Here is a 20,594-nt window from a genome sequence, read left to right as displayed (position 1 = left end):
AGACAATCCTCTGGAAACACAGAGGCAGGCAGACCCAGAAGGAAGACAGCTATGTGAAGACAGAAGCAGAGGTTAGATACCTCTATAACTCAAGCAATGCCAAGGACTGCAGGAAACCACTCACTGGCAGCTAGGAGAGAGGCATAGAACAGACTCTCCCTCAGAACCCTCCAGAAGGAGCCAACCTTGCCGACATCTTGATTTCAGACTGCTGGTCTCTAGAACTGTGACAATACCTTCCCGTTGTTTTAAGCCACCCAGTTTGTGATCATTTGTTATGGCAGCCATAGGCAACTAGTACAACTATGCCTGATATCCTTGTCCTTGCTGCAAGCAGAGACATTAAGAGATTTCCCCCAAAGACACAGAGCAAGTAAACAACAGCACACTGGCTCAGTATCCCACAATCCTTTTTACCACTGTGAACATTCCTAACTGCTCACATCACAGGTCTGTGTGCCGTGGGCTGATGTCTGTATTCAGCCTGGCCACCAGGATGGTGGGAATCAGCCATGGGTATCATATCACCCCAGGAAGCACAGTCCCACTGCTAGCTTTTCTGTTCAGAGTCACCTCCTCATGGAAGCCTGGCCATCTTAAGGCAAGACTCCCCTCCTCTGACTCCCTGCCTGCAGCCCTTTGTGTGGGTCCTCCATAGTATTCATTACCACCTACAATTTTTTTTTTGACTCTTACCTTTTACCAGCTCCCTCCCTCCTCCCAGATCCTAGGTTCCAGGAAGCCAGGAATGAAGTCTGTCTTGTTACCAGTGCCTAGCAGTGAGGATGGCACATAGTAGGTGCTCAGTTAAAATGTGTTGAATGAGCACATGAAATGGGGGAATGCCCCAAGCTCTAGGTCTAGACCTCACCAAATGTTTCCATGTCTGTCCCTCGCAACAGGCTGTAAGTCCCTCAGCTGTCCACTGTCCATACCTGTCGACCACCATCCTCAGCCCCCTCGGCACCCAGCACAGGTGCTGGCACATAGTGGGTGCCCAGTGAATGCTAAATGAATTCACGAGTCCAGTTCTTTCTGTTAAAAAACAAAACCTCAATATATTGGAACCCGCCCAGTCAACCAGAAGCCTTTGGAAGAAATAAGCATATGTTGTATCAAAATATTGGAATAACACAATTATGACAATTCATTTAAAGAGGCAATTAGCACACTTAAAAATCACTAAACTCGCAAGCATGTACATGCCTCCTCCAAATACAGTCAAATCCTAAGTGTGTGATACCTGATCACCAACCCATTCTGCTAGTATTCATACTGAGCACCTACTGTGTGCCAGTCACTGGGCTTGCCACTTCCACATTCTCCATTTCAACCACTGGAGTTTGGCAAAGGAGTGACTATTATCTCCATTTTGCAGATAAGGAAGATGAGGCTTAGGGAGTGGAACTGTCACATACTCAGTAAGTCTTAGTTGGGATTCAAACCCAAGTCTTCAGAGTCTGACTCTGACATTTTCCTACACTAGCTCAGATGCCTCTTCAAGATTTGTATCTCAGACTTCCTTAATTAAGATACTGGCTGCTAATTTGTTCTTACTACCAGTGTCCTCATGAAAATATAGAAAGACATCAAGTTGTAAAGCTCCAGAAATTAAAAATGTTAGTAAAACCTTCCAGAAAAAACCTCCTTGAAATAGTTGTCTCCAATTCCTTCTGTCCACTTTCTCTCAAACCCACTTTAATCACATTTTCGTTCCACTCACCGCCACAGCTGCTTGTGAAGGCTACCAATGGCTTCCATGTTACTAGATCCAGTCATCAACCTCAGTCCTCACCTGGCCATCTTATTTGACCTTCTCAGTAGCATTTGTTATAATTGGTCACTCCCTCCTCCTGGTAACACATTTCTTCACTTGGCTTCGGGAACACCACAAATGTTGATCTTCCTACATCACTGGCCATTTCTTCCCCATCTCCTTGGCTGGTTTCCATTCTTTTCCTCAACCTATTAATGATGGCAATGTGCCAGACCTCAGATCTTATACCTCTTCTCTAAACTCCCTCACTCCCTTGGTGATCTCATCTAGTCTTGGGGCTTTAATTACTACCTATAAGCTGCTGCTGACTCCCCAGTTCATATCTCCAGCTTGGACCTCTGCCCTGAACTGCAGACTCACATACCCCACTGTTATTTGCAATCTCTGTTTGGATTTTTTATAGACATCTCAGAGTTAACATGCCCAAAAGAGAACTGCTCCTCCCATAGTCTTTCCCACCTCAGCTAATGGCAATTTCATCCTTCCAGTTGCTCAAGACCAAAACTTGGATCTGTCCTTGACTCCTCTCTTTCTCTAATAATCTATACCAAATCTGGCAGGAAATCCTATTGGATCCACCTTCAAGATAAATCCAAGATGCGACAACCACATCTACTGCTATCACCATGGTCCAAGCCACCGTCATCTTTGGCCTGGATAATTGCAGTAGTCCCAACTGGTTTCCCTGCCTCCACCCTTGCTATGGTTTATTTTCACTCAGTGGTCAGAATGATCCTGTTAAAATGTAAGATCATGCCACTCCTCTGCTCATAACCTTCCCGTGTTCCCTTACTCAGAGTAAGAACAGGGTCCTTACCATGCATGGCCTCTGACATTCTGCTACATGGTCTAGCTCCCCGACTCCCACCCCTTTACCTCTCTGACATCATCTCCGGCTATTTCCAACCTTGTTCATAGCACTCTAGCCATATTGGGCATGCTTCTGCCTCAGACCCTTTGCACTGGTGTTCCCTTTCTCTAGAACACTCTTCTCTCAAGTATTCACACAGCTCTTTCTTTCATTCCATTTGAGTCTTTACTCAAGCATTCTTTTCTCAATGAGATCTACCCTCACTGTTCAATTTAAAATCACAAACCATCATCCCTGTTCTGTTTCTTCTATTATTACTTATCACCTTCTAACATCCTATACGGAGCCCTGGTGCTGCAGCAGTTAAGAGCTTGGCTGCTAACCGAAAGGTTGACAATTCAAATCTACCAGCCACTCCTTGGAAACTCTATGGGGCCATTTTTCTCTGTCCTATAGGGTTGCTGTGAGTTGGAATCAACTCAATGGCAATGAGTTTTTTTTAACATCCTATACATTTTATTTATGTTTAGTATTGATTATGTCTCACTCCACTAGAGCAATTTTCATCTGTTTTATTCACTGCTATATCCTCAGTTCCTAGAATTGTGCTTGTCATGTAGTGAGCACTCAAAAAATATTTGCTGAATGAATGAATGAACAAATGAATATCTACTCACCAAATGCCAGAAGAAACAGTGGTAAGAAATGAACTGATGGCAGAAGATCATGATTCTCCCTCCCAGGAATTCCAGAAGAAGGCTTACCCTTCTCTAACTCAAGGGTAAGTCATAGGTCACCTGAATCAGTCCAGCGTTCTTCCCTTCCAGTAATCAAAAAGCAAAAACCAAACCCACTGCCATCAGTTGATTCCGACTCATAGTGACCCTACAGAACAGAACAGAACAGAACGGAACAGAACTGCACCATAGAGTTTCCAAGGAGCGCCTGGAGAATTTGAACTGTTGACCTCTTGGTTAGCAGCCATAGCTCTTAACCACTACGCCACAAGGGTTTCCTTTCCAGTAATTGGTACATGAAAAACCTTAATGGACAGACTGTCCTTCTAAGGGGAGTGTCAGAGGCTGGCATGGGCAAAAGGCGAGGTTAGGAGATGGAGATTTAAAAACAAGTGAGAAGATAGAGCTAGCCTACCAGGGACCGATGCAGTATGATGCTGCTGGAACCATCTTGTCCCTCAAGTTCTCCATTGTGCTTCTCTTCCCAAATCAACCAAGGAATGGGAATTTAGAGCAAAGTAACATGGCTGGGGTAGAAAGGGCAATCAGAAGGACAGACTGTCAGTTATGTTTTTCATGCATCAGTTGTAGGGAGGGAAGAACGATGGACTGATTCAAACAAACTGTGGCTCACCCTTGGGCCAGAGAAGGGTAAGACCTCTCCTGGAATTCCTCATGAATCACTGAGGGCAACAGCTCCCCATGGCAGGGGAGTAGAGGGGCAAAGGGGAAGTCTCTGGGACTTGAGGAAGTGGTGGGGAGGAAGGAGTTTGAAGACTATCCAATGGACCAGAAAAGCCTGTTGCAATGGTAAGTTTATGTTCTATCAAATTATCATAATAAACTCATTCACTTACCACAATAAAATGACAAACTAATAAAAAATTCTACCACAGGGAAGTTTAAAAAAGAATATTCTGTTAAATGATTCTTTCTGAAAATGTACCTAAAGCTAGAACCTGGTTATGAAAAATGAGCAGAAGAAAAGTATTCTAGAAAGAATTGAGCAAAGAAAAAAACCACTACAACTTATATTAATTCAAAATAGTTTCTGATAAGATGACTGTGGAATCTAACGTGATGGTCAAATAAGGATTCATAAAATAGCAGAGGATAGGATTAGAAACCGTGTAACAACCCCAAATTAAAAATCTAGAGGATTTCAGCTAGAAGCAGTATCTTCCTTAACAGGGGAGATTAAAGTTGCTGATTATTAATATTGTCAGGAAAATATAAGTTTAAATATGTTTGTTATAATTTTAAGGGTAAACCATCCAAAATATGGAAGTTTGAAGCATAAATTTCACACCATTGGAGGAGCATAAAAAGGAAAAAGAAAATACAAGAATAAACGAAGAAACATAATAGATAAACTCTCACCAAAAAAACCAAACTCACTGCCCTTGAGTTGATTCACAGATAACCTACAGAAGACTAAATATTAGTAATCACAATAAATACAAATGATTGAAATTCCATTAAAAGATAAAAAATTTAATATTTTTGTTAAAATAAATGAATACGATCATATGACATTTATAGTAGGCATGCCAAAAATAAAATGACACAGAAGATTAAATACAAACATATACCAGGCAAATAAAAACCATAAATGGCAAAATTAGTAACAAATTAAGTATAATTTAGGGCAAAAAGCTTTAAAGATACCAGGAGCAATACTTAAGTTGATAAATGATACAATCCCCTAAGAAGAAATGACAGACATAAACTGCTATGTAGATAGATAATCTGCAGGAAAAAAAAAAACTGTTGGAAGTACAAAGAGGATTTAACAAAACTATAATCACAGAGAAGCACTTTAACACATCTCTTCAAAAACTGACAAATCAATCAGATAGAAAGGAGTAAGAATAGAAGATTTGAGTAGTACAATTTATCCTCTTGATTTGTTCCAACATTTAAAGAATACATTCTTTTTAATGTCTACAGAACATTTACAAAAAAAATGACCATGTACTAGCTACAAAGATAATCTCAAACTTTTCAAAAGGTAGAAATGATATGGACCACAGTCTAGGATCCAAATGCAATAACCTAGTTATTAACAAAGCATAAAAAAGGAGGAAGGGGGGTGGGGGGGGGAAGAAAGGAAGGAGAAAAAAATAAGAGGAGGAAAGGAAATACAAACGAAACCCATTGCCATCAAGTCAATTCTGACTCATAGCAACCCTACAGGACAGAATAGAACTGCTCTATGGGGTTTCCAAGGAGATATGGGAGGAGGGGAAAAAATAAAGGAAGGAAAAGAGAGAAGGAGGAAGATGTTCTTGGCAGGGCTTTGAACTGGTTCATTCTGGTTTGAACCCCTGATGAGAATTTGCATTTCCACCCTGGATATACTGAATCAGAATCTACATTTTAACAGATCTCCAGGTGATTCTTATGTATAATAAATTTTGAGAACCACTGTATTCTAAGAATTGGTCCCTAACCAGCAGGATTAGCATTAAATGGGAACTTGTTAGAAATGCAAATTCTCAGTAGGAGTTTGGACTGGAATGAATAGGCTCAAAGCCCTGGTTCTTGGACACTTTATGGACAATATTCTAAATAATTTTTGGGTTAAAGAGAAAATCACAACTGAAATTACATACAACGAGGACACTATCCAAAGACCCTATGGGAGATAAGCAATGGGAAATGTATAACTTCTACTTAAATGAGTTTATTAGAAAACAAGAAAGACAAAATGAATGAACTCAGCCTTCATCTCAAGAAACTAGAAATAGAATAACAAAATAAGCCAAAAGTCAGCGGAAGAGTGATAAAACAGAAAACAAATTTTAGATAAGAAATATAAGGAAGAGCTGGTTCTTTGAAAAGGCTAACAAAATTGGTAAACCATTGACAAGGAAAAAAAAAGGATACCCAAAAAAGAATGAAAACAACTATACTGATTGTTTGAAAGTCATTGAGAATTCCTTTGTAATGCCAATTCCTTTGTATAAGGCCAATTTTGGTAAACGTTTTTTATTTAAAGAAAAAAAGTTTTTTATTTACAGCCTGTTAATTCTGTTGTTTAAATCTTCTAAAGAGCTTTTTTTTTTTTTTTTTCCCCTGCTTGATCCACTGGTTTCTGAGAGAAGTATGTTTAAAATTTCCACCATCATCATGGTGCTACACACAGAAGCTCCACACTGTCCTGCCATAGCAAAGACCCAAAAAACTAAGTAAAACAGAGACAAACGTCAATCCTGGAACAATAAGCATCAAATGAAACCAAAACCAAACCCTTTGCTGTCAAGCTGATTCCGGCTCATAGCGACCCTACTGGACAGAGTAGAACCGCCCCATAGAGTTTCCAAGGAACACCTCATGGATTTGAACTGCCAACCTTTTGGTTAGTAGCCATAGCTCTTGACCACTATGCCACCAGGGTTTCCAAGCATCAAATGAAGAGATAAAGAACTCAACCAAACACTGAATGGAATAAGAAACTCACAGAGAACAGAGAGTGAGGAGAGATACAGAGTGGAGTTTCCCTATAAGCTAATGTGGCACGGATTCGCCATCTTGGATACCTCAGCCACCAAGAACGGAGGACAGGGAGTACGGGAAGGCAGCATCACGGAGCTCCCAGCAGGAGACAGAGCACCCGCTAACCAGGGATACATGCTTCCCCACCATCCACCCTTCTTCTCCCTGCTCAGCCTCTGCTGCTTTCTGGCGGGTGGTGGTTGATCCGCCAGAGATATGCCAGCTCTTTGTCATTTGGATTTGCCCTGCCCACATCGGCTGGCTTCTTCAATGCCATTTTTTTGTTGTTGTTGCCTTTGTTGCTTTTTTCAGCTTTTGGTTTCATCTCTTTCACCTCTTTCCTCCCCTTTCTCTTGAACACCTGGCTCCGTGTGCCATCTCCACTCTTTGACTGGCTGTAAAACACCACTCGGCTGGGGAACCACTTCCCTGGTCCATGCTGCCACGCCAGTGGGTTCTCTGGGGGCATTTTTTTCCTTTTTATTTTTCCTCATTTCTCAGTTCCTTGTCTCTCTACCTTTCTTTTTTCCCTGTCTCCTGAATACTTGGTGCTGTGTGCCATCTCTGCTCCTTCTAGACAGGTTGAGCAGTGCCGCTCAGCTTGGAAGCCATTTCCCTCATCCACACCAAGCCAGTGGGCTCCCTTGGGGACTCTTTTTCTTTTCTCAGTTTCCTGTCTCTGTCTAACATCCTTCCCTTCTTTTCTCCTGAACACGTGGCACTGTGTGCCATGTCTGCCTCTTCTAGATGGGCTGATCAGTGCCACTCAGCTGGGGAGCCACTTCCCCAGTCCATGCCACTACACCAGTGGGCTCCCTCAGAGCATTTTTTTTTCCTCTTTTCTCAGTTTCTTGTCTCTCTCTACCTTCCTTCCTTACCCATCTCCTGAACACCTGGCACCATGTGCCATCTCTGCTCCTTCTTGACAGGTTGTACAGCACCATTTGGCTAGGGATCCACTTCCAGTGGGCTCCATTGGCACATTTTTTCTTTCTTCTTTTTTTTCTTGGTTTCTCGTCTTTCTCTACCTTCCTGTCTTACCCTTTTCCTGAACACCTGGCACTGCATGCCATCTCCACTCCCTCTTAACGGGTTGTACAGCCCTGCTTGGCCAGGAACCCACTTCCAGTGGGCTCCCTTGGGGCATTTTTTTCTTTTCTTTCTTCTTTTTTTCCTCAGTTTCTTGTCTGTCTCTACATTCCTTCCATTCCTTTCTCCCAATCACCTTGCCACGTGTGTCTTTCTTGTTCTCTTTTTTTAGTCTAGTTTCTTATCTCTCTCTCCCCTCCTCCCTTTTCTTTCTCCCACCCACCTAGCTGCATGTGTTGTATCTGTCCCTTCTTGCCGGGCTGTGCCTCACCACCTGGCTAGAGAGCCACCAACACACAGCTTTCCTGGGTCTGTGCAGCTCCAATGGCAGGATCCCTCAGCACTCTTTTTTTGGCTCTTATTTCTTTCTCTTCTTTCACTTTTTTCCCACACCCACTTAGCTGCACACATCACAACCTCCTCCCCTCCCTCCTGCCTATCTGCACTGTGCACTGAGCATCACACCCCCAAGCAGTACAGGTATGGTCTACCGGAACCTGCTTTGCCTTGACCCCCCCCCAACCCCGCCCTGTTGGCCCCAGTACATGCCACAAATGACCCATCCCAGCCCCTCCCCCTATGCTGGACCTGTCCTGCTGCACCATAGCTGAGTGACTGCCCTTGCCCATTGGACAAGGTGGTGAGAAGTTTTGTGCCCACAGATGATCAAACAACAAAGAACACCCAGCCCGCCTGCTCAGGCATAATCAAATAAAACAAAAAAGGGGGACAAAACAAACAAATCTACAATCAATAAATGAAGAAAATGATTACTGAATGTCCGGAAGACAGCAGACAACATCAAAACATGTTAAAAAACCAGAACAGGATGGTTCCAGTAGGCATCCAAAATAAAGCACTAGATGACCTTCCAGTAGAAGAAAAGGCACTGGAACTACCTGATAACAAATCTCTAATATTCAGGGTGAACCAAGAGTTAAAGGAAAATGCAGATAAAAATGAGGAAAAAATAGACAAAATCATGGAAAAGACAGATAAAACAATGGAAGAATTCAGGAAAATAATATAAGAACAAAATGTCAAAATAAATTCACAACCTGAAATCATACAAAAACTGCAATTACAAATCCAAAAGATAACAACAAGATTTCAGAAATAGTGTCATAGAGGGTTTGAGGAGTAGGTTTTAAACAACAGAAGGAGAGATCAGCAAAATTGAAGACAACTACTTGGATATCACTTTGAGGAAAAATCTGAGAAAAGAATGAAGAAACCCTGAAAATGATATCGGATACAATCAAAAGCAAAAATTTGTAAGTTATCAGAGTTCTAGAACAGGGGGAGAAAATGGGAAACAGAAAGGGTCATTGAAGAATTGCTGACAGAAAACTTCCCTAATATCATGAAAGATAAAAAGATGACCACCCAAGAAGTTCAATGAACCCCATACAGGGCAGGCCCCAAAAGAAAATCACTAAGGCATATCATAATCACACTTGCTAAAACCAAAGACAAAGAAAGAATCCTGAGAGCAGCTCAAGAAAAACGAAAAGTCACATACAGAGGAGAAACAATAAGACTAAGCTCTGATTACTTGGCAGAAACCGTGCAGGCAAAAAGGCAATGGAATGACATATATAAAACCTTGAAAGCAAAAAAAAAAAAAACCTACCAACCAAGAATATATATCCTGCAAGACTCTTGCACAAACATGATGGTGAAATTAGGACATTCCCAGATAAACAGAAATTAAGAGAATATGTAAAAACCAAACCAAACTTACAAGAATTATTGAAGGGAGTCCTTTGGTTAGAGAACCAACAACATGAGATGACAGCCTGAATCTAGGACTCGGGACTGCATCAGCCAGATACCAACCTAGGTAATGAACTCTGAAAGATAAATCAAAACTAAAACATTTACAACAGGGAACCAGAGACGTCAATCTGTAAATGACAACAATGTCAGAACAATAAAAGAAGGAATAAACGGTGTAGGTATAGAACTTTCAAATGGAGAGGAAGTCAAGGCGATACCAAGTAATAAAAGACTAGTTCAAACTTAGGAAGGTAAGGATAAATTTCAAAGTAATCACAAACAAAGTTAACAAACCTACTCATCAAAATAAAGAAGAAAAACATAAAGTCTCTGAAAACACAAAATCTACAAAATCAAAAGAAATGAAAAAAAATCCACAAACAAAAGGAATTTGGCACAGGAGAATAAGAGGATCAAAGAAAACATCAGCACCACAAAAAAACCATTACAAAATGACAGCAATAAACTCACACCTATCAATAATTACACTGAATGTAAATGGCCTAAATGCACCCATAAAGAGACAGGACAAAAAAACAGGATCCACCAATGTGCCGTCTACAAGAGACACACCTTAGAAACAGAGACATAAATTTACTAAAAATCAAAGAATGGAAAAAAATACATCAAGCAAACAGCTACCAAAAAAGACCAGAAGTGGCAACACTAATCTCAGATAAAATACACTTTAAAACAAAATCCACCATAAAAGACAAAGAAGGGCATTATACAATTATTAAAGGGACAATGCATCATGAAGACACAACCATAATAAATACCTATGCACCCAATGACAGGGCTCTGAAATACATAAAACAAACTCTAACAGCACTGAGAAGGGAAGGTGACAGTTACAAAATAATAGTAGGAGACTTCGACACACCACTCTTGGTGAAGGACAGAGCATCTAGAAGGAAACTCAATGAAGATACAAAAGATATAAAGGTGGCAATCATCCAACTTGACCTCACAGATATATATAGAACACTCTGCCCAACAGCTGCAAGATACACATTCTTTTCCAATGCACATGGAACGGTCTCCAGAATAGACCACATCCTAAGCCACAAAACCACCCTCAACAAAATCCAAAACACTGAGATAATACAAAGTATCTTCTCTGGTCACAATGCCATCAAAGTAGAAATTAACAACAGGAAGAGCAAGGAAAAAAAAAATCAAATACATGGAAACTGAATACACCCTGCTTAAAAGCCATTGGGTAGAGATGGAATCAAAAAAATTCCTAGAATCAAACAAGAATGAAAACACATCATACCAAAACCTTTGGGACACAGCAAAGGCAGTGCTCAGGGGTCTATTTATAGCAATACACACATCAAAAAAGAAGAGAGGGACAAAATCAAAACATTAGCCACACAACTTGAACAAATAGAAAGAGAACAGCAAAAGAAGCCCACAGCCCCCAGAAGAAAGGAAATAATAAAGGAAGAACAGAAACAAATGAAATAGAGACTAGAAAAATCAACAAAACCAAAAGCTGATTCTTTCAAAAGATCAACGAAATCAACAAACCACTGGCCAAACTGACAAAAGAAAAACAGGAGAGGGTGCAATTAACCCAAAAAAGAAATGAAATGGGGGACATTACAACAGACCAAACTGAAATAAAAAGGATCATAACAGAGTACTATGAAAAACTATATTCCAACAAATTTGAAAACCTAGAGGAAATGGATACATTTTTAGAAACACACTACCTACCCAAACTAACACAACTGATGTTGAACATCTGAAGAGACCTATAAACTCCCAACAACGACAACAACAACAAAAGAAGCCTTAGCCCAGATGGCTTCACTGGAGAATTCTACCCAACATTCAGAGAAGAGCTCACACCAGTACTGCTTAAACTGTTTCGGAAAGTAGAAAAGAAAGGGATACTTCCGAATTCATTCTATGAAGCCAGCATAACCCTGATACCAAAACCACGTAAAGACATCACACACACAAAAAAAATTACAGACCAGTATCTCTGTAATTTTGAACACAGACACAAAAATTCTCAACAAAATTCTAGCCAATAGAATGCAGCATCATATCAAAAAATAATACACCATGACCAAGTGGGATTCGTACCAGGTATACAAGGATGGTTCAACAGTAGAAGATCAATCAACATAATCCACCATATAAAAAAAATAAAAGATTCACATGATCATCTCAATCGAAGCAGAAAAGGCATTCAACAAAGTCCAACACCCATTCCTGATAAAAACTCTCAATAAAATAGAAGGGAAATTCCTCAATATAATAAAGGCATCTATACAAAACCAACAGCCAACATCATTCTTAATGGAGAGAAGCTAAAAACATTCCCCTTGAGAACAGGAACAAGACAAGAATGCCCTTTATCACCACTCCTATTTAACACTGTGCTGGAAGCCCTAGCTAGAGCTATAAGGCAAGAAAAAGAAATAAAGGGCATCCAAATTGGTAATGAAGAAGGTAAAATTGTCCCTATTTGCAGATGATATGATTCTATATATAGAAAACCCAAAAGACTCCATGAAAACAGTAGTAGGATATAAGATAAACATATAAAAATCAGTTGGATTCCTATACACCAACAAAGAGAATGACGAAAAGCAAATCAGGAAAACAATGCCATTTATATAGCCCCTAAAAATATGAAATACTTAGAAATAAATCTAGCCAGGAATGTAAAAGACTTATACAAAGAAAACTACAAAACTCTACTGCAAGAAACCAAAAGGGATCTACATAAATGGGAAAACATACCATGCTCATGGACAGGAAGACTCAAAATTATAAAAATGTCAATTCTACCCAAAGCAATCTACAAATACAATGCAATCCCAATCCAAATACCAACAGCATTTTTTAAAGAGATGGGAAAACTAATTAACTTTATATGGAAAAGGAAGAGGCCCCAGATAGGTAAAGCACTACTGAAGAATAAAGTAGGAGGACTCACACTACCTGACCTCAGAACCTACTATACAGCTACGATAGTCAAAACAGCTTGGTACTGGTACAATGTCAGATACTTTGACAAATGGAACAGAACTGAGAACCCATATGTAAATCCATCCACCTACGGTCACCTGATTTTTGACAAGGGCCCAAAGTCCATTAAATGGGGAAAAGACAGTCTTTTTAATAACTGGTGTTGGCAAAACTGGGTATCCATCTGCAAAAAAATGAAACAGGACCCATACCTCACACCATACACAAAAACTAATTCTAAATGAATCAAAAACCTAAACATAAAACCAAAAACTATAAAGATCATAGAAGAAAAAAATTAGATCAATGCTAGAGGCCCTAATCCACGGCATTAATAGAATACAAACCATAACTAACAACACAAATTCCAGAAGATCAGCTAGCTAACTGCAATCTTGTAAAAATTAAACACTTATGCTCATCAAAAAACTTCACCAAAAGACTAAAAAGAGAACGTACAGACTGGGAAAAAATTTTTGGCTATCACATATCCAATAAAAGTCTAATCTCTAAAATCTATAGGAAAATCCAACACCTCTACAACAAAAAGACAAATAATCCACTTAAAAGGAAATGAACAGACACTTCGTGAAGGAAGACATTCAAGCAGCTAACAGACACATAAGGAAATGCTCGAGATCACTAGCCATTAGAGAAAGGCAAATCAAAACCACAATGAAATAACCATCTCACCCCAGCATCATTGGCACAAACAAAAAAAACAAAAAACAGGCGATAACAAGAGAGGCTGCAGGGAGACTGGAACTCTTATGTACTGCTGGTGGGAATGCAAAATGTACAATCATTTTGGAAAATGATATGATGCTTCCTTAAAAAGCTAGAAATAGAAATACCATATGATCCACCACTTCCACTCCTAGGGACGTATCCTAGAGAAAGAAGAGCTGTCACACGAATAGACATAGGCACACCCATGTTCACTGCAGCATGATTCACAATAGCAAAAAGATGGAAACAACCTAGATGCCCATCAACAGATGAATGGATAAAAAAACGATGGTACATACACATAATGGAATATTATGCATTGACAAAGAACAATGATGAATCTGCAAAGCGTCTCACAACAGATAAATCTGGAGGGCAGTATGCTGAATGAAATAAGTCAATCACAAAAGGACAAATATTGTATGAAACCACTGCTATAAAAACTCATGGAAAGATTTACACACAAAAAGAAACAATCTTTGATAGTTATGAGGGAGGGGAGGGGTGGGGAAGGAAAAACACTAAATAGACAGTAGATAAGTGGTAACTTTGGTGAAGGGTAAGATAGTATACAAGACTGGAAAAGCCGGCACAACTTGATGAAGGCAAGGTCATGGAAGCTCCAAAACCACAAACCAAGCCCACTGCCGTCGAGTCGATTCCAACTCATAGCGACCCTATAGGACAGAGTAGAACTGCCCCGTAGAGTTTCCAAGGAGCGCCTGGCGGATTCGAACTGCCAGCCTCTTGGTTAAGAGCCGTAGCGCTTAACCACTATGCCACCAGGGTTTCCTGGAAGCTCCACAGACACATCCAAACTCCCTGAGGGACCAAATTACTGGGCTGAGGGCTGTGGGAACCATGGTCTTGGGGAACATCTAGCTCAACTGGCATAACATAGTTTACAAAGAAAATGTTCTATATTCTTCTTGGTGAGTAGCATCAGGAGTCTTAAAAGCTTGTGAGTGGCCATCTAAGATATTCCACTGGTGTTACCCTGTCTGGAGCATGGGAGAATGAAGAAAACCAAAGACACAAGGGAAAGATTAGTCCAAAGGACTAATGGACCACAACTACCACAGGCTCCACCAGAATGAGTCCAGTACAACTATATGGTACCTGGCTACTGCCACCAACTGCTCTGACAGGGATCACAATAGAGGGTCCTGGACAGAGCTGGAGAAAAATGTAGAACAAAATTCTAACTCACAAAAAAAGACCAGAATTACTGGCCTGGCAGACTGGAGAAACCCCAAGAGTATGGACGCTTGACATGTTTTGGCTCAGTGATGAAGTCACTCTTGAGTCTCACCCTTCAGCCAAAGATTAGACAGACCCATAAAACAAAATGAGACTAAATGGGCACGCCAGCCCAGGGGCAGGAATGAGAGGGCAGGAGGGGGCACAAAAGTTGGTAATGGGGAACCTAAGGTTAAAAAGGCGAGAGTGTTAACATGGCGTGGGGTTGGCAACCAATGTCACAAAACAATATGTGTATTATAACTGTCTAATGAGAAGCTAGTTTGCTCGGTAAACCTTCATCTAAAATACAATTAAAAGAAAAAGAAAAACATTTCCAGCATGATTGTGATTTTATCAATTTCTTTTTGTATTTCTGTTCATTTTTGCTTCATATACTCCAAAGCAAAAAGGCATATATAAATTATTATTATATCTTCTTGATGAAGTGTTCCTTCACTTTTTCAGTGGTTTCCTACTTTATCCCAGTTAATGTTTACTACAAGACTGACATTTTGACTATCAACCTCCATCACCCACTGCAACGCTGGATAAGAGATAGGTGGAAGTCCATCGAGAGAAGAATCTGTAGGAGTAGAGCGTAATTTGACTTTTCTCCCATCCTTGCCTCACACTCTCAAGCCAAGTCAGAAGCCCTCCAGTAGAACAGCTTATTGAGACTCAAGAAGCAAAGCATGAAAGGGAAAGTTGCACCCACTCTGTGGTGAAGCCTGGTGAGAAAACATTTTTTTGAGAACCCAACTTCTGTTTCCAGGAGTTGAGAGGCCAATGGGGCCACCAGCTGGTATCTGCCTTTCACTGGGAGCTTTTAGAAGGTGGTAGGATAACTGAAGCTGCTGAAGAAATGGTAGGGTAAGGATAGAGAAATAGAGAGATGACAGAGATAGAGAGGGAAGGACAAGGAGAGAGAAATAGATAGAGAGGGATAGAGAGAGAAGCCATCATGTGTAAGATTGGCAAAGCAAGGACTTATGAATTCCTGTCAAGGGGCTGGGGGAGTGAATACCAAAGAAGGCAGCCAGCATCTAGAGGGGCTCCATCCAAGAAGGTAGCCTCATAGGGCAAGGAGACCTCAGCAGCAGGAAGTATGTCAATAAGTGTATTAGTTAAAGGGTGGGTCTCAAGATGTTGGCCGAGAGTGAATCTCCAAGTTAATGTGTCTCATGGAAAAGAGCCAACATGTGAAGGCTGCTATGACAATGAGCACCAATGGAAGGATATCAACAATACAAGTCAGGTAAGATGTTCTGACCCCAGTCCTTTAATCCTACCTCACCCTGCCCTGACCCTAGAGTCTCCAGCAGAGGAAATGGAGTAGGGGAGGGGGTAACAGACTACCCCCCTCCCTATGACAGATTCTTGGGGCCATGAGATAGGCAAGGAAAGAACACGGGCTGGGCCATGAGATTGAAGTTTTGATTCTTAGAGCTGAAAATGCGCAAAAAATCTATGGGATCTACCAGAGATGCCTTCCAAGAACAGAGAAGGGTGATTTAGCAAAGCAAGTCTGAAAGCAGTGGTCGGAGGAATTGAGTCCATGTCTTGCATCCAGTGGAATCCAGCTAACTTAATAAGCCAGAGTTACAATGACAGCAACAATACCTTATGTTGATACACGGCTTTGGGGTTTTCAAAACCCCTTCACTTATTTCAAATATTCTTCCCAACACTATAGGGTCGCTATGAGTCGGAGTCGACTTGACGGCACTGGGTTTGGTTTTGGTTTGGTTCTTCCCAACAGACCTTGAAGATTCTTGGAATCCGTAATTAGTACTATTTTTTGATCTGCAGAAGGAAGGCTGGCTTTGGAGTTAGACTGATTTAGGGAATTCCAGTTCTGTCACTTACTTGTGGAAGGACCTTTGGCAATTTACCTAAACTGCCTACTCCTCCATTTCCTCATCTAACACCAAAGAGAATTACATGAGCTAACCGATGTGAAAACACATTAATAGAAAGTCAACATGAAGCACCCAGAGGAGGAGAAGATCCCATGTGGTAAGCAGAATAAGTATTTAAAGCCTTTGCCACTTGTTATGGGTTCAGTTATGTTTTCTCAAAAATATGTGTTGAACTCCTAACCACTGTACCTGTAAATATGACCCTGTTTGGAAATAAGGGTTTTCTTTTGTTATATTAATGGGGCATACCAGAGTGGGTGGGTCCTAAACCTAATCACTTCTGAGTTATAAAAAGAGCAGAACAGACACAGAGTCACACACATGGGGAAGACAGACACGCTATGAGGACCTGTCTATAAGCAAAGAAACACCAAAGGTTGCTGGCAAACACCAGAAACTAGGAGAGAGGCTCACAGAAGGAACAGACACAAGTGAGACCCTGATTTGGTCTTCTAGCCTCCAGAACTATCAAAAAATAAATTTCTGTTCTTTCAAGCCACTTACTTACGGTATTTCTGTTACAACAGCACTAGTTAACTAAGACACCATTTTACAGATGAGGAAACTGAGTTTCGAAAAGGTGACATGTCTTATCTGAAGTCACATGGATAGCACTTCTGGGAACCAAGATGAGAAGGTCTGACTATCTGAGGTCAAATCACCCTCTACCACAATCAGTGCCCTCTCAACACACAATAATCCCAGTTAGCCCAGGACAGTCTGGTTTACATCTCTTCTCCTGGGGTATTTTTTAATAGCGCTTTCTAAAAAGTATCCTGGAAGGTCAGCTCAACTGGACTGGACCAAAAGCAAAGAAGTTTCCGGGATAAACCGAATGCTTCGAAGGTCAGCAGAGCAAGGACGGGCGTTTGGGGACTATGGCTTAAGGGGACTTCTAAGTCAATTGGCAAAATAATTCTATTATGAAAACATTCTGCATCCCACTTTAAAATGTGGCATCTGGGGTCTTAAATGTTAACAAGCGGCCATCTAAGATGCATCAATTGGTCTCAACCCACCTGGAGCAAAGGAGAACGAAGCACACCAAGGTCACACGATAACTATGAGCCCAAGAGACAGAAAGGGCCACATGAACCAGAGACTTACATCATCCTGAGACCAGAAGAACTAGATGGTGCCTGGCCACAACCGATGACTGCCCTGACAGGGAGCACAACAGAGAACTCCTGAGGGAGCAGGAGAATAGTGGGATGCAGACCCCAAATTCTCATAAAAGGACCAGACTTAATGGTCTGACTGAGACTAGAAGAATCCTGGCGGTCATGGTCCCCAAACCTTCTGTTGGCCCAGGACAGGAACCATTCCTGAAGACAACTCATCAGACATGGAAGGGACTGGACAACGGGTTGGAGAGAGATGCTGATGAAGAGTGAGCTATTTGTATCAGGTGGACACTTGAGATTGTGTTGGCATCTCCTGTCTGGAGGGGAGATGGGAGGGTAGAGAGGGTTAGAAACCGGCAAAATCGTCATGAAAGGAGAGACTGGAAGGAGGGAGTGGGCTGACTCATTGGGGGAGAGTAAGTGGGAGTATGGAGTAAGGTGTATATAAGCTTATATGTGAGAGACTGACTTGATTTGTAAACTTAAAGCACAATAAAATTAAAAAAAAAAAGTATCCTGGTTTGGACAATAAATTATACAGCCACTCTACCAATCTATTCTACCACCTGTCTGCCAGTTTGCCATACTGTGGTGGCTTGCATGTTGCTATGATGCTGGCAGCTATGCCACCAGTATTTCAAATACCAGCAGGGTCATCCATGGTGGACAGGTTTTGGTGGAAAATAAGACAGGCTAGGAAAAAAGGCCTGGTGATCTACTTCCGAAAACTAGCCAATGAAAATTCTAGGGATCACAACCGAATATTGTCCTATATAGTGCTGGAAGATGAGCCTCCTAGGTTGGAAGACGCTCAAAATACACAGTAGCCGCAACAATGGGCTCAAACATACCGACAATCATGAAGATGGTACAGAACCAGGCAATGTTTTGTTCTGTTGTACATGGGGTCGCCATTAATCAGGGCCTAGTCCACAGCAACTACCAACAACCGGTCTACCATTGTAACAGGTCAAACTCTGTGAGAACATCTCAGTTAAAAGACTGTGTTTCCCAACACTGTTTTCAAAACAAGGAAAATGGTATCTTACCCAAACCCAAACCCCTGTCAGCTGGAACAGGGCGCCCAGTCTTATAACTTATGTGTACAGTGAGTTTACGAATTCAGCAAGGAATGAAATGCAATTTTGTCAGGCTTGTCTGTGTCCATAATGACTGAGTCAAATTAATCATCTTGGATAATACCCCTGTGTCACCCACCCCAGAGACGTTTAATAGAATCTTCCTGATTCCTGTCTTGCAGTACTTCACATCTGGAATATTGCCATGCTTCTGAAAATCAGTACAATTATGCCTTCTTCTTGGCCTGTCATTTTTCTGGACTAAAGATGCTCCTAAAAAAAAAAAAGAATGAAAAAAAAAAAAAAAAAAGCCCATACCATATATAAACAAAATGGGCGTGAAAAAGCCATACAGTTAAAATTAAATGTGGATTCTGGAGGAGGTGGGGGACAGGGAATTTAAAATCTTTTTAAGCCTTTATTTACAGGCAGCATCTCTGAGCTATGGCGATGAGGGCGGAGGAGGGTGTATAACACCTTCCTACTGATGGTCCACCACGCTGTTGCCCAAGGCTGCTTTGTGGTTGCTCCTAACCCTGAAACATTTAGATCAGAGCAGACAGGAACATTGTGATGCGACAATGACAGGAGTCATTACACATGAGTTTTATTTCCTAAAACTGTATCTGGGCACAAACATGAAAATCTTCACATGTTCTTGTTCTGGGAATTACCTGACTTACTCTAAGGCTGGGGAAGCTTTCTGGGGCAGACAAACCTGGGGCACAGGGACCTGGGGTGCTTTGTGAAGATGACGGGTTAGCAGTTGGGTTCCTCCTACTTTAGAAAGAAGCAATCTTGGCAGAACTTAAGTAACAAGGCTGGGATAACTTTGGAGCAATGCCCTCACCTTACAAATAAGGAAGGTCACATTCCCAATAAGTGATAGAGCTTTTGTTTGTTTGAATAACATTTTCATATACCAACTTCCTCTTTGACACTTTCCCTTGGATGTCCCAGTGCAGGGGTCAGCAAACGTTTTCTCTAAAAAGCCAGATAATACTTTTGGTTTTGTGAACCATACGGTCTCTGTCACAACCACTCAACTGTAGCATGAAAGCAGCCACAGAGAATACATAAACTAATGAGCGTGGCCACGTTCAAATAAAAGTCATTTACAAAACCAGGTGGGCAGCTGGATTTGGCCCACAGGACATAGTTTGCCAACACCTGTTCTAGAGGTATCTAAAAGTTAACATGTTCAAAACTGAGCTCATGGTTGTCTTTCCCATACCCACCAATCTTACTTCTCCTTCGGCCTCTCCCCAATGCCTCCCCACCACTCTGCAGCCCATGCTGGAAACATAGGAGTGATGCTCAACTACCCCTCCCCCGACCCCCACCTCCAACCGGTCACAAAGTCCTGCCAACTGGCCCTATTCCTAAGCATATCTTGAATCTACCCATTTTTCTCCATCTCCAGGGCTACCGCTTTAGTCCGAGTGGCTACAATCTCACACCAGGACAGCTGCCATCACTTCCTCAATGGTCCTGCTTCCATTATCGCTCCCTCTAGTCCATCCTCTCCATAGCAGCCATCTTTCAGATACATCTCCCAGATCCTACAATCCGCCCCCTCACTCCACTCTACTCATGTTCCTCAAATACAACAGGTACACTCCCACCTCAGGGCCTTTGCACGGCTGTTCCCTCTGCTAGATGCTCTTGTCCAGATCTCATGGCTCACTCCCTCACTCCTTCAGTTCTGTGCTCAAATGTCACCTTCCCAGTGTGGCCTTCTCTGACCTCCCTAATTGCCATCACAGCCCCTGCAAGCATGCCTAGTCCTACAACTATTGATCTCTACTCGTTCAGAGCA

At 41.5% G+C, this 20,594-nt stretch overlaps 1 protein-coding gene across 2 annotated transcripts in view; it reads right to left on the bottom strand.

The window, feature by feature from the left end:
* Nucleotides 1-20,594, bottom strand: part of TOX2 (TOX high mobility group box family member 2) — a 156,017-nt gene that overhangs the window by 48,349 nt on the left and 87,074 nt on the right. The gene's annotated exons all lie outside the window — the stretch shown is intronic.

Source organism: Loxodonta africana, chromosome 24 (genome assembly GCF_030014295.1).
Source record: "Loxodonta africana isolate mLoxAfr1 chromosome 24, mLoxAfr1.hap2, whole genome shotgun sequence".
Classification (NCBI taxonomy): Eukaryota; Metazoa; Chordata; class Mammalia; order Proboscidea; family Elephantidae; genus Loxodonta; species Loxodonta africana.
This window is presented reverse-complemented; position numbering and strand designations above follow the sequence as displayed.